Source organism: Ovis aries, chromosome 17 (genome assembly GCF_016772045.2).
Source record: "Ovis aries strain OAR_USU_Benz2616 breed Rambouillet chromosome 17, ARS-UI_Ramb_v3.0, whole genome shotgun sequence".
Lineage (NCBI taxonomy): Eukaryota > Metazoa > Chordata > Mammalia > Artiodactyla > Bovidae > Ovis > Ovis aries.
The window spans coordinates 56142369-56156826 of NC_056070.1; the positions used below are offsets into that span (position 1 = coordinate 56142369).

At 48.6% G+C, this 14458-nt stretch overlaps 1 long non-coding RNA gene across 1 annotated transcript; it reads right to left on the reverse strand.

The window, feature by feature from the left end:
* Window positions 1-342: 342 nt before the first annotated feature.
* Window positions 343-13532, reverse strand: LOC121816901 (uncharacterized). The gene is made up of 3 exons (XR_006056609.2): window positions 13442-13532; window positions 11884-11938; window positions 343-2008 (listed from the first exon to the last, which is right to left on the reverse strand). It is a non-coding gene; the product is annotated as an uncharacterized LOC121816901 (long non-coding RNA).
* Between the last annotated feature and the right edge of the window lie 926 nt (window positions 13533-14458).

The window sequence follows — 14458 nt, forward strand, 5'->3', positions numbered from 1 at the left end:
ATTACTTCGTGCCTACAGAGTTCTATTCGAAATGATGGAAGTTTTAGAAACAGACAGTGGCGACAGTCACACAAACAGTGAGGTAACTAAGGCAGCTGCATTGTGCCCTCGTGACAGAGGATAGCTGGCGGGAAGCTGCTACGCAGCACTGGGAGCTCCGCTCGGCGCTCTGCGATGACCCAGAGAGGGGGGATAGGCAGGGCGGGAGGGAGGCCCAGGAGGCGGCGCGGGGGTATGTGTTCAGGTATCTGCGTCACGTGGTCATACAGCAGAACTAACACAACACTGTGAGCCAGTTATGCGCCAATAAAAAACAAACGAAAACGGTTAAAATGACAGCTTTTGTTATATATTTTACCAAAAGAAAATTGGCTACAGGGACAAGGAAGGAAATAGCCTAGGCTGTGCCAGAGGCTCAGACTGAGGTGGGGGCAAGAAGGAGGTGAGAGGGGCTCAGGTGCTGGATTCACGTGGGAGTTAAGGCCAGGTGTGGAGCCTGAGTCTCCCATGCCTTTCCCAGCGCCCAGGGCCCAGCAGTCTTTTGTGCTCATCGCAGGTTCCCACCCTCCCAGACTCCTGGCCTTTCAGCTCGTGGTGGCCCTGCTAGGACGGGTGCTGGATTTCTCTGGCTCGTAGGGAGGGTATGGTGTAACTATGTAGAGGGGAGGTTCTGGGCGAGGCTCTTGTGGACGTTGGCAGCCCCCACCCCCCTCAACACACATCCATCCTGGGCTTGCACCTCCAACCCTGCCTGGGCAGCTCAGCTCCCTCTGTTTGCTGTATCACTCTGGTTGTCTGGGAGATGAGTTCCGAGGTCACAAGCTCGAGCTCAGATTAGGAACTGGGTGGAGCCCATGAGCTCATGAAAAACACTGTTGCTGTTTGCACCCCATGGACCTTAGTAACCAGCCGGAGAGACATTAGCCCAAATCTTGCTTCTCCTGATGTGGGTACCATTGTTGCTGTTGTTTAGTCACTAAGCTGTGTCCGACTCTTGCAATCCCGTGGACTGTATTCCGCTAGGCTCCTCTGTCCACGGGTTCTCCAGGCAAGAATACTGGAGTGGGTTGACATTTCTGGAATTCTTCAGGGGATCTTCCTGACCCAGGGATCGAACCTGAGTCTCGTGCATTACAGGCAGATTCTTTGCCATTGAGCCACCTGGGAAGCCCTTCAGGCACCATGGACAGAGGGAATACTGGCCCTCGCGTGGGGTATGGGCTCAGACAGTCCTGGGTTCAAGTCCCAGCTCTGCCTTCTACTTCCTACGTGGCCTTGGCCAGGTCGTTTCCCTTCTGATTCCTTATTTCCTCGGGTTGGGACTTGAGAGGGCTTGTTGGGACTTTCCTCAGACTCGCGAGGGTTAAGTGACCAACAGGTGAATGGATGTTGTGAAGTGACAGTTGCTAGGCAAACAGGAGGACTCATATGACAGAGGGCCTCAGAGAGTGCGGATGATGCCTGCCGACTGGCAGACAAGGGGAGAGGGCAGTCCAGGGAACTCGGTTTTCTGGGGGAGAGGTGTGTGTTGATGTCACGTACCAAAGTGGGGGAGGGAGGCAGGGGAACAGTGTGCAGGAAGCAATCCTGAACTCTGTTCGCACGTGGGGAGTTTGAGAAAGCCTTGGGTGGAAATGTCCAGGAGGTACCTGGAGGTCTGGAGAGCTGATCTGGACCACAAGGAGGAACTGGGTGTGTTAGTTTAGAGGCGGTCATTGGAACTGCAGACTGTGTGATGACCCCAGGGAGAAGCAGAGGGGGGTTAGGACAGGATCCCCAGCACACTGCATTTATTGGGTGTTTCCAGGAGATGGAGGAGCAAAGGAAGAGGTGGGAGGACTTGCCCAGGGTCAAGGGAGGAGTTGGTTGTTGAGCTAGATCAGAACTCAGATGTCCCTTTGTAGGTGGCGTGGAGATGCCGCTCAGCCTTGCCTCTTTCTGTTTTTCTCTCTTCCTGTCTCACTGTAGCAGCGGGTGTTCACTGGTTTCAAGAGAAACAGGACTTTACCTAGTTTAGGGAGGAAAGGATATGGTAGAGCACAAATAATTGAAAAGAAAACTCAACAGTGGACCCCAGGAAATGTTACGGAACCACTGACTGAAACTGCCCATGTTAGCCAGGCACGATGATAACGACTTGCTTCTTGTCTCACAACAGGAGGTCCTGTTGTGGAATGATAAGGAATGTGGTGCTGCTGCCAAAAACTCACCAGGAGAATTCGGGAGGGGCCAAAAGGAGGGAGGAGACACCAGCCTACATATTGTCTTACCAACCTCCCAGAATCCTTCACACTGGAACCCATCTTGGCTGAGAGATGTGTTTGCCACCAGGAAGGACCCCAAGTCAGACCAAATATGGGCCAAACAAGATGACTGGCCAGAGGCAACTTGGAAACTAACCCTCTTACCATAAAACCTGAAACTGTGAGCCACGTGGGAGAGCCGTTCTCCTGGGTTCCCTTTCCTTACTACTCTCCGTCCGGATACCCCTTCTCGATAAAATCTTTCTGCTTTGTCAGTACACGTCTTCTCAAACAATTCATTTCTGAGTGTTAGACAAGGGCCTATCCTCAGGGCCTGGAAGCAGTCCCCCTCCCTGCAACAAGAATGGGGCCGCTCCAGGGAGCCAGAGAGTCAGAAAAATGTGCCTTGTCACTGGGATGAATCAGCTTCAGCTCCTTCCCATCCTCCAGCCTGACAAAGGTTCATACTCCTATGAGAAACTGATCAGCTTAGCCTGGGCCATGGGCCCATCCTTGGTGAAGGAAGGACAGGGCCCTGTGAAGGTAATATTCCCAGTGAAACTACACACAGGCTTATTAAGAGGCTGGGGCCAGCGGAAAGGGACATGGAAGCTGCCAGGCAGAGGCTACAGGTGTGCCTCCCCTGGGCCCCGGGCTCTCTGGAGCTTCCGAAACTGGGTTGAAGGGCATTCCCTGGAGGAGCCAAGGCTTGAGCAAGGGTGCCTGTGGCTGGGCAACCTGATTAATTCATCACTACCCACACAGTACACCTGGAAGGATTCCAAAGGGATGCAACAGAAGGATAGCTTTAATGAGAAGAGAAAGAACAAACAAGACCTTAACCGCTCAGATTCATCAGGGAAGAGGGCGGGCCCAGGGAAGGTAGGTCCACCTAGCCAAAGTGCTCTCTACAAGCCAAGAATCGCTCCAAGCCATTTACATATCTTGATTCATTTGGTTCCTCAGCACAGCTCTACAAAGCACTCTATCATCACCTCTGCGTTGTTGCCAAGGAGCCCAAGGCACAAAGAAGTGAAGGAATTTGCTCAGGGATGCCCAGCTAATAAATGATGGAGCAGAATTCCAATCAGGGTGGCCCAGCCCTGGAGTGTGTGCGCATAACAATTACAAAACAATTACATGGCACACAGGCCAAGTCGTCAGAGGGGAAGGAGAAGGCGTATCAGGTGATATGGACCATTAAAGGGTCCCTTCTGAGAATCAAATCTTAAAATACAGCACCTAGGTTTACTTGTCTTGTCTTAAAGGCAAAACAGTCAAACAACCCACAAATGCACAAAGGAAAAATAAATAAATAACTTGAACATCCACCATAGTGTCACTTTAAAACAACTAGAATACAAATGCAAATTTACATTTCTTTTAAATGGAGTATTAAAACCAATACAGCATTGTGAAGTAAAATAAAGTAAAAATAAAAATTAAAAAAAATAAAATAAAATAAATGGAGTATTATACAGACTGCCTGAGGCCGACTCCTCCCCTCCCCCACCCCCGTACCGTGACAATAAATCATCTTCGGGAGCTTGGTAGTTAATGGCTGCGTACCTTCTCCCATTGTGTGGAAGCACCATCGTTTGTGCAGCTTAATCCCTTCTTGTTGAGCCATTCTGTCATTTCCAATTATCCCTGAGTATAAATGCAGCAGACACTGCTGGTGATCCACTCGAATCTCCTCATACGTTTTGCTGAACACACCTCCCCTGACTGCCAGGTGCTCTTGTTTACATGGGTTTGTATCGGTGACTTTTCCTTGCAGAACCACCCTGGGGCTACTAGGGGCCCAGGGCCCAAAAGCCTGATGTTTGCCTCCTCAAGGGGGTGTTCACATCCCCCACTCCTGTCGCTAGGGGAGGTCTTGTCTCTGTGTGTTGGTGTCAGGAGTATCTGAACCCAGATCTCTTGCCTCAGGTCAGAACAAATTCTGACCCGCTGGCAACACTGTTCCTCTCTGGCGACACTGTCCAATTTCATAGAGCAGAAGTGGTGTCATGCCATTTTCATGGATAGGACACAAAGGACCTCCCTGGCTTTTGTCTCTCTCTTGGATCGATTGCTCCAGGGTAAGCCAGCTGCCATGTCATGAGGACACTTGAGCAGCTTCTTAGAGAAACCTCCTTGGTATGAGTCTGAGGCCTCTAGCAACAACCACAAGAAGTAGACCCTCCAGGGACCTCTATATAGCACAGGGAATTATACTCAGTATTCTGTAATAACCTATAAGGGAAAAAGACTTTGAAAAAGAATTTATATATATGTAACTGAATCACTTTGCTGTACATCTGAAACTAACACATTGCCCATCAACTATATTCCAAAAAAAACCCACAAACACCCCTCGGCCCCAGTCAAGTGTTCAGATGACTGCAGACCTGTCCACCAGCTTGATTCAACCTCATGAGAAACCCCAAATCAGAACCACCAGCTCAGTCTTAGCTGAATTCCTGAAACTTGGAAACCATATAATATTAAATGTTGATTGTTTTCAGCCACTTGATTTTAGGCTAAACCGATGCAACAAGAGCTACCAGCTGAACCCTCTTCTTAGATGTTCACGGCACGCATCGCCAGACTAAAGAAGAGTGAGTTTCATCTAACCCATTCCTTTTTATTTTGCTGGAACTCACTTTGGGAACTGCTGATCTAGTGTAAAATCCTGGACACACCTGTGTCCTCTGTGTGACCCTATGGACTGTAGCCCGCCAGGCTCCTCTGTCCATGGGATTCTCCGGGCAAGAACACTGGAGTGGACTGTCATTTCCTTGATATTCTCAGTTTCCGGCACTTCTGTAAGACCTTCTTTGTCCTCCATCAACTGTGTCCGTGCTGGCTTAGATCTGAGGTTTGTGTGGCTGTGTGTGCGCGTGTGCACGCGCGCATCCATTGGCAGTCAGCTCTGTCATGCTGTCTGCTGTGGATTTTGTAAGCTGTCACTGTCAGAATCAGAACAAGCTAGTCTGTCACGCAGCTCTGATGGAGCACGAACAGGCAAAGGGAAAAGGAAATGGTCCCACGATATCAGGTCACTAGGCAATGTGTCCAAGACAGCTGGTCCATGACTTTTCTCTGCCCTCCTTGCTTTACTGGGCTGCTGGGCTGCTGATAATAACTTAAGCAGTGGACCTGTTTGATTTGCACACTCTCGCTCATCGTCCCAGTCACCTCTGGGGGATGTTCAGGGCTGGCAATGGATGGGCCCCATTTTATAGGTAAAGAGACTGAGGCTCTGAGCCAGGATTAAGAGCTTTGTTTTTTCTGGCATCATTCCCTCTGCCAGAAACCCTTAATCCTTCTTCCCACCCCACCTGCCCCCCCCCCCCCCCCCCCCAGCCAAGCTAACATTGGTCTGGAACCAGTCTGCCCGAGTTTAAAACTGGCTCAGCCACTCTGCCACTTCCCAGCTGTGGGAACCTGGGCACATTTCTGAATCACTGCAGTTTGGCTATAGATTAAATGGAAAAATGGATGTGAAGAGAATGGACAGCCCCTTGCATCTAGTAAACATTTTATTGTTATTATTAATACTCATCCTTTCAACTTTGACAACACTTCTTCCTAGAAGCCCCCAGGAACTACTCTCACCTTACCCAGGCTGGATCCAAGCCTCCCCTGGGCTCCTCCTGTACAGCCCTCACCCTGATTCTCCAGTGGTTCCTAACCCTCGCTGCAAATTGAAATCCTTGGAGAGCTTTTGAAAAATATCCATGCCCAGTGCTCCCCCACCAGAGACCAATAACATCCGAATCCCTAGGAGGATTCCTAGAGCATGAGCTGAGTATTTCCCCACCCCGACCTTTTGCTCAGCCAGCGATGGATGATGGAGGCTGGGTGCCTGGTCTCCAGCCTGGGTGAGCACCCTGATACCTCCATTCAGGACCTGATGGAGGGAGGCATGAGCCTAGCCAAGCAGCATCACCCACCTGCATCTCTCCTCAACTTCGAAATCTTCCAGGGAGGAAAATACTGTAGTCTACCGCCAGCCTGTTGTCCCTCTTGCCCCTTGTTCTCTTTTAAAATGACCTCTCTCCACCATGGTGGTTTTGCAGAATAACCAACAATAACAACAGTGATGGTAATAGCTGATATTCCGAACCCTTCCTGTGTTCTAGGGATTGTACTGAAGGCTAAGGGGCTAAAGTCATCCTCTTCTTCCATTTTATGTGTGTGTGTGTGTGTGTGTGTGTGTGTGTGTGTGTGTGTGTGTGTGTGAGATTCATATTCCAAAGTTATATTTGCAGGTTTCTCCTGATTTAAAAATAATAGGTTCATGGTATAGCCACTATGGAAAACAATATGGAGGTTACTTAAAAAGCTAAAAGTAGAACTACCATATGACCCAACAATCTGACTCCTGGGCACATATATAGAGAAAACCATAACTCAAAAAGATCCATACAGCCCAATGTTCACAGCAGCACTGTTTACAATAGCCAAAATACGGAAGCAACCTAAACGTCCATTGACAAAGGTATGGATAAAGAAGATATGGTACATACGTGCAACGGAATATCACCCGCTCACTAAAAAGAATGAAATGATGTTATCTGCAGCAACTGGGATGGCTCTAGAGATGATCAAACTAAGTCAGTCAGAGAAAGACAGATATCATCTATTGCTTATATGTGAAATCTGAAAAAATGATTCAAATGACCTTGTTTATGAAACAGAAACAGACTACAAACTTTGAAAACAAACTTATGGTCACCAAAGGGGAAAGGTAGGGGGAAGGGTAAATTAGGAGTTTTGGATTAACATATACACCGTACTCTATGTAAAATACGTGATCAACAAGGACCTACTGTATAGCACAGGGAACTCTACTCAATATTTTGTAATAACCTCTCTGGGAAAAGAATCTGAAAAAGAGTGAATATGTGTGTAACTGAATCACTTTGCTGTATACCTGAAACTAACACAACATTGCCAATCAACTATACTCCAATATAAAGTAAAAATTAAATTAAAAACACAGTAAGTTCATTCTTGGGTAAGGGGGTGGGGGTTGGCAACTAAGATGATAGACGTATGGTATCAAGATTACTGCTAGACCACTGACACTGGAGACTGAAATCCCCTCAAGGCCTCTAATTCCCACTCTTCTTCTCCCAAATGGAGACATTAAGAATTGGAAGGCAGATGCTGGGAGAGTGTCAGGTATACACTCGGGGCTACTGGTTCAGTAACCTGACATGCTGCTGCTGCTGCTGCTGCTAAGTTGCTTCAGTCGTGTCCAACTCTGCGTGACCCCATAGAGGGCAGCCCACTAGGCTCCACCGTTCCTGGGATTCTCCAGGCAAGAACACTGGAATGGGCTGCCATTTCCTTCTCCAACGCATGAACGTGAAAAGTGAATGTGAAGTCGCTCAGACCTGTCCGACTCTTAGTGCTAAGAGTCGGACACGACTGAGCGACCCCATGGACTGCAGCCTACCAGACACCTCCGTCCATGGGATGTTCCAGGCAAGAGTCCGGGAGTGGGGTGCCATTGCCTTCTCCAACCTGACATGGGTCCCTGGCAGACCCTCCTTTCCACCTTCCAGGCAGGGTTCAGACTGAGACCACCTACTGCTCCCCATCCACGTGGACTTACTCTGCTTGAGCACCTGTGGGCTGAGCACTTTGCATGCATCCGTGTAATCCTCACGCCAGCCCTGCATCACCACCACACACTTTTGCAAATAAGAAAACAAACGGGCCTTTCTTGGTGGTCCAGTGGTTAAGACTCCATGCTTCCACTGCAAAGGGCACAAGTTCTAATCCCTGGCTGGGGAACTAAGATCCCATATGCTGCACAGTGTGGTCAAAAAATTTTTTTAATGAAAAGTAAACAAATAGGAAAAGGAGTACGTCAAGGCTGTATATTGTCATCCTGCTTATTTAACTTCTATGCAGAGTACATCATGAGAAACGCTGGGCTGGAAGAACCACAAGCTGGTATCAAGATTGCCGGGAGAAATATCAATAACCTCAGACATGCAGATGACACCACCCTTATGGCAGAAAGTGAAGAGGAACTAAAAAGCCTCTTGATGAAAGTGAAAGAGGAGAGTGAAAAAGTTGGCTTAAAGCTCAACATTCAGAAAACGAAGATCATGGCATCTGGTCCCATCACTTTACGGCAAATAGATGGGGAACCAGTGGAAACAGTGTCAGACTTTATATTTTTGAGCTCCAAAATCACTGCAGATGGTGCAATCCATGAAATTAAAAGACGCTTACTCCTTGGAAGAAAAGTTATGACCAACCTAGATAGCATCTTGAAAAGCAGAGACATTACTTTGCCAACAAAGGTCCATCTAGTCAAGGCTATGGTTTTTCCAGTAGTCATGTATGGATGTGAGAGTTGGACTGTGAAGAAAGCTGAGCGCCAAAGAATTGATGCTTTTGAACTGTGGTGTTGGAGAAGACTCTTGAGAGTCCCTTGGACTGCAAGGAGATCCAACCAGTCCATTCTGAAAGAGATCAGTCCTGGGATTTCTTTGGAAGGAATGATGCTAAAGCTAAAACTCCAGTACTTTGGCCATCTCATGCAAAGAGTTGACTAATTGGAAAAGACTTTGATGCTGGGAGGGATTGGGGGCCGGAGGAGAAGGGGACGACCGAGGATGAGATGGATGGATGGCATCACTGATTCGATGGACGTGAGTCTGAGTGAACTCCAGGAGTTGGTGATGGACAGGGAGGCCTGGCATGCTGCAATTCATGGGGTCACAAATAGTTGGACACGACCGAGCAACTGAACTGAACTGACTGAAACAAATGCCCACCTACAGAGGTCAAGGTCACACAAAGGGATATGGAGAGGGGAGCAACAAATCTGGGATCAGAATTCAGAACCCTAACAGCCTTGGTGCTCCATGATCTCAGAGGTCACACTTAGTTCAGCCCTGGACCCTGCTGTTTTCTTTGCTTGTTACATATGGCCTGAGACCCCCATAACACTCTCAAGGCCAGAGATTCACGTCTGACTTATTCTCCAGCATCCAGCATGATACCTGATACATAGGAGGCCTGGGGGTGGAGGGGGGAGAGATTTTAAAAACTTTCAGCAATTTGCAGGACCAGGACACTGGTTATTCAGAATGGCCACTGGTCCAAAGGCAGCTACTGGTTCCTAGAAAGAAATGGGAGAAGGTAGAGGGAGGAAGGTGTCTAGATTTCAAAATGTCAGTTTTATTGTTATGTATGGAATGGTTAAATGATCAGATGATTGCAATTGAAAAGAAAAAAAAAACAAACTTGTTATACTCAGATTCCAAGAGGCGGGGACTGACCGTGGTTTGCGGGCCACACAGGGAAGCACAGGGTCATTCAGGAGGCAGAGGGAAGGTGGACAAGAGCCTGTATTGTGGTTTTTGTGAGAATGAACAGATGAGGTGGAAGAAACAGACTTGGAATGGCCTAGTTTGAATAATTTCAGTAAGCTCTGAGGCACAGGGGCTGGCCCTAGCTGTTTGGTACCTGACCTAGAATGAGCAGGGCAGGTGGGTAGTGGCTCAGAATGTGATAAAGCTTGGGGTGGGAGCTCTGGATTGGTTTCCATAAGACAGGTGTGCTTGCAGGGACTGGGAGGCACCGTCCCTCCAGGGTCAGCAAGGCGCCAAGTGGTCAAAGCATCAGAACAAAAAGACGAGCTCAGTAAAGGATAGGACGGTAGCAGGGCAGCTTAAGAGGCAGGGCTATTTATCAAACGGTGCTGAAGTGTTTCAGTATTTGGACACCTGGCTCCATTGTACCTGCATATATGGTTGAATCGGTGCCAAGTCTGAAGAAAGACGCTCAGTAAATATACACTGAATGGCTGAATCGTGGGGGCTGGGCCTGGAGTCTCCTCCCCTCCCTGTATCTCAGTTCTCCTTGGAGAATGACCCTGACAATACCATTTCACACAACTGCTTTTCCCTTTTCCTTGGGAGCCCCCAGGGAGTCCCCATCTGCTCACACTTGGGAGGACTTGGAGCTGGTGGTCGAGGGGGTTGCTCTCACCACAGACAGGGTGACTTGAGCCAGCCCTCAGCAACCAGAGAGCAGAGCTCACAACAGCCCATGAGTCCTCCCACCCCTTCTGACAACTCCTGGGTGTTGGGTGGGAGAGGACCTCCCACAGCCCTGTACCCCACCAGCTCCAGGTGTTGGCTCATGGATGAGACAATATTGATTTTCACATTATGATGCACAACTTGTGAGGCACTTAGAGGAGGGGGTGGAGGAAAAGCCAGTCACTGATTCCCAGAATTTATTTTGAGACACATTAATTTGTTTCTTCCCTTCAAGGTCAAATCAAGTCATCTCCATATATCACCATTGGCAGTGGCTGGCTGGCAGACAGTCGGAAGGGGGGTGGAGATGGGTGGAGGATACAACTTTCCAGGGAGCTAGGTCAAGGAAGCGGAGCATAGAAGCAGGTTCTGGGCAGCCCCTGGCAGCATCATTGATGTGAGACCCGGAACGATATTCCTGTCATATCACTGGAGATCTCTGGGGAGGGGCCTAGTCATCTGTTCTGATGGCAATGCTGTGCCTCTAAACTGGAATCTCTCAGTACTGAAATAAGCTGGGTTTCTGGGGTCTGAGATCAGGCTCTTGGGCTTACTTCCCGGGGAGACCCACACTCACCGTTCACTCATTCAATCACCCATCAGTACATATTTATTTCCAGTGGGTGGGCTCTCTGTTCTGTCTGCTCAGGGTCTCACCATTCAGTGACCCAAAACTGATGAATGACCACTGAAATGAAAGCTTGACTTTCCTCTTTATCTCACCAGGTTCTCAAAGTGGGAAGATACGGTAACCTCATACCCGGCACAGCTGCCTTGCGCTTGGTGTGTGCCCAGTAAATAATTGTTGAACAAATATCAAATTAGTAGGGATCTTCCCCTTTACTCGGACGATTTCTCCCCTCATTCTTTAAAGCAGAGCAGCTCGGATCAGTTTGGGGTTTTGTGATTGTTATTATTACTTATTCTGCTACACAAATTCCCAGCTGTTCCAAGATGTGCTGGGTTGGGATGAGGGTAATGATGAGGGGCTCTGGCCAGTCTGGTGGGAGTCTGAGCTGAGATCTTAAAGATTTAGCCAAAGAAGGGGCTGGAGGAATAAGCACTGGAGCGAGAGAGCAGTGTATTCAAAGTTCTAGGAGCAAGAGAGGGCCTGTCTGGTTCGAGGAGCAGAGGGAGGTTAGGAGAGGCTACAGTGCAAGGGGAGGGAGTCAGGGGAGCTGGGGGAGAGAGGGGACCTGGGGAAAGATCCCATAAGGCTCTGCAAGTCTTGAATGAAGCTTGGACCCAATCCTTTGAACAATAGGGAACCATCAAAGGATTGTAAAAGGGACATATCTTTCACCTTGGTTCATGTGTTCTCTTCTGCTGGCAAGGGACCTCCCCATCCCTAGTCCTGCTTGCTCAACTCTGACCACCATGGAGTGAATCCTCCCCTGAGAAATCTTCCCCAAGTCCCTTGCAAAGCCTCAACTTGAAATATCACTTCTCTTCCCAAAATTTTTACTGACTCACATAAGACACACTTAGATTTTGCTTTGCTGAGAGAAAGACAGAATAGGGTTACAATTACTAGTGGAGTCAGGACCCTCTCACACCCCCAACCCCAGCCTGTTGCTTACCAGGCGTATGATTTGGGGCTGTACACTTAGTCCTCCCTTGCATCAGTTTCCTCATCTGCAAAATGGAGATAAGAGTTGAACCAACCTCATGTAACTGAGCAGAGGCCTTCACAGGACATACCCTCCTCCCCCCTTATCACCCCACCTCCATTCTTCACCTGTCTCTTGTTTATAGTAAAACTTTAGCCTCCCAGGCCTTCCCCAAGTTCTAAAGAATAAGTTTCATCAGGGAAGTAAGAACAGCCAGAAACAAAGGGAAACAGTCAAGCAGGACAAAATAATTGTTTAGCCATTAAACAAAGTCCAGGATGTTTAGTTGCTTCTCAAGGGCTATAGATAATATTCTGAGACAAATCCTTTGAGCTGTTTTGCAGAGGTTGAAATCCCGACCAGGTGGAAGAAGCTAACTACATGCTGACAATAAGCACGTAGACGCCACGGGCACCTGGGGACCAGGAGGCGGATAGTGTCGACTCCCAAGTAATTCACCACCAGCCAATCAGAAGAGCATCCAGGAGCTGTTCACACACCCCACAACCCTTACCCTCACCCTGGCTTCAAAAACCTCTCCCTGAAAGCCGTCAGGGAGGTCAGGCCTTTCGAATGCTAGCTGCCTGGGCTCTGCGCCCTGCAGTAAACACCGCGCTGTCCTCCACAACCTGGTGTCAGTAGACTGGCTTTACTACCGTGGGCCAGGGGACCCAAGTTTGGTTTGGTAATACTCATAGGGTTATATGGTAATTAAATCTATTAATACACGTAAAGCACCTCGCATGGGGTCTGGCACATGGAGGATTTAGTGAGGGTCAGGCTTCCCAGGTGGCACTAGTGGTAAAGAACCCGCCTGTCAATGCAGGAGATGTAAGAGACAAGGGTTTGATCCCTGGGTCAGGAAGATCCCCGAAGGAGGGCATGGCAACCCACTCTAACAGTCTTGCATGGAGAATCCCGGGGACAGAGGAGCCTGGAGGGTTACGGTCCCTAGGATCTCAAAGAGTCGGACATGACTGAAGTGACTTAGCATGCAGGCTCTCTGTTACCTGACACCTGTGTCGCCGCTCTTCCAGCTGCTTGTGGGAAGGAATCATGGCTCACAGTTTGCCATATGCTTGGCTCCCAGAAAAGGATAAAAATAAGTAGACGCTCAGGAAATAGTCACTGATTCTGCTGTCACTGATTCATTGGCAGTTTGGAGGTACTCTTAAAAAGCAGCTCATAAATCAACCATGCATGCATGTTAAGCGGTTTCAGTCACGTCCAACTCTTTGCGACCCTATGGATAGTAGTCCGTCAAGCTCCTCTGTCCATGGGATTCTCCAGGCAAGAATATTGGAGTGTGTTGCCATGCCCTCCTCCAGGGGATCTTCCTGACCCAGGGGTTAAACCTGTGTCTCTTACATCACCTGCATTAGCAGGCGGGTTCTTTACCACCAGTGCCACCTGGGATACCCAAAGCAACTACACTTAGATGAAAAAAAAAAAAAAAAGGCAGCTCAGGAGCTCCTCATTAATTCCTCCAAAGACAAAAGTTGAGTTCTACCATCACCATGGGACTTACCCAAGCCACTTAAGAGGCAACTTCTTCGTTGTAAAGGTAACATCTACTTCCTGCGGGTCAGGGAGGCTTAAAGGAGATTGGTTCCAGGGATGGAGCATGTGACCCAGGCCTTCCCAATCAAAGTACTGATTTTCCGGGCTGTGCTTAACTCAGGGATGGTCATGTGACCCAAGCTGGTCCAATTAGAATGACTCTCAGCAGATGTGATGAGAAAGATGGGCTTTTCTCGCTGCGGACCGGAATGTGGGAGGTGGGGTGGTGGTGTAGTGATTGCACCTGTCTTGGGTTTTTTTTGCACCTGTCTTGAGGTCACATGAAAGGGCACAGGAGCATGACAGCTAGGAGCAGGAGGTGGGGGGGGGGGGCAACAGGGAGACTAGGGGTGGAGCCAATACCATAGGAACAAGAGACAAACTGAGTTCTATTAAGATTATTAGAAACCTGAGGGCAGCATGTATCTTGGACTTCTCAGTTGTACCCAAATACATGCCCCATTTTGCTTACACCAGTTGGAGTAGGGCTTCCTAGCACCTAGTGTAGAAACAGTTTTAACTGATGCACTGTGGTAGCACGCTTCCTACCACCATACTTTCAGGGTTCTGGGCTCCTGGCAGCATCAGTGTGTGGATTGTTGACTGCCCCTTTCCTCCTTCCTAACAGAACCTTGCTTTTTCAAGCAGCAATGTTCCAGGCCTCAAAGGACAAATCAATATTCATCTAAGCCCATCATGGCCGTTCCTTTCTCTCTGCCAAGGACTGGCTTCAACAAACTCATGTGACCCAGTTTGGGTCAATGAGAAAAAAAAAAAAAAGAAAAAAGACTGTTGAGAGAGAGCTTCTGGAAAAGAGCTTACTGATGAAAGAGAAAGTCAGACAAAAAGACTTTTTTACCCTTGCCTTCTCTTCCTGTCAGAGAAGGCAATGGCAACCCACTCCAGTACTTTTGCCTGGAAAATCCCATGGACGGAGGAGTACATGGCCTTATGAGGTTGAGATGCTTGGAGCTGCTGCAGCCTT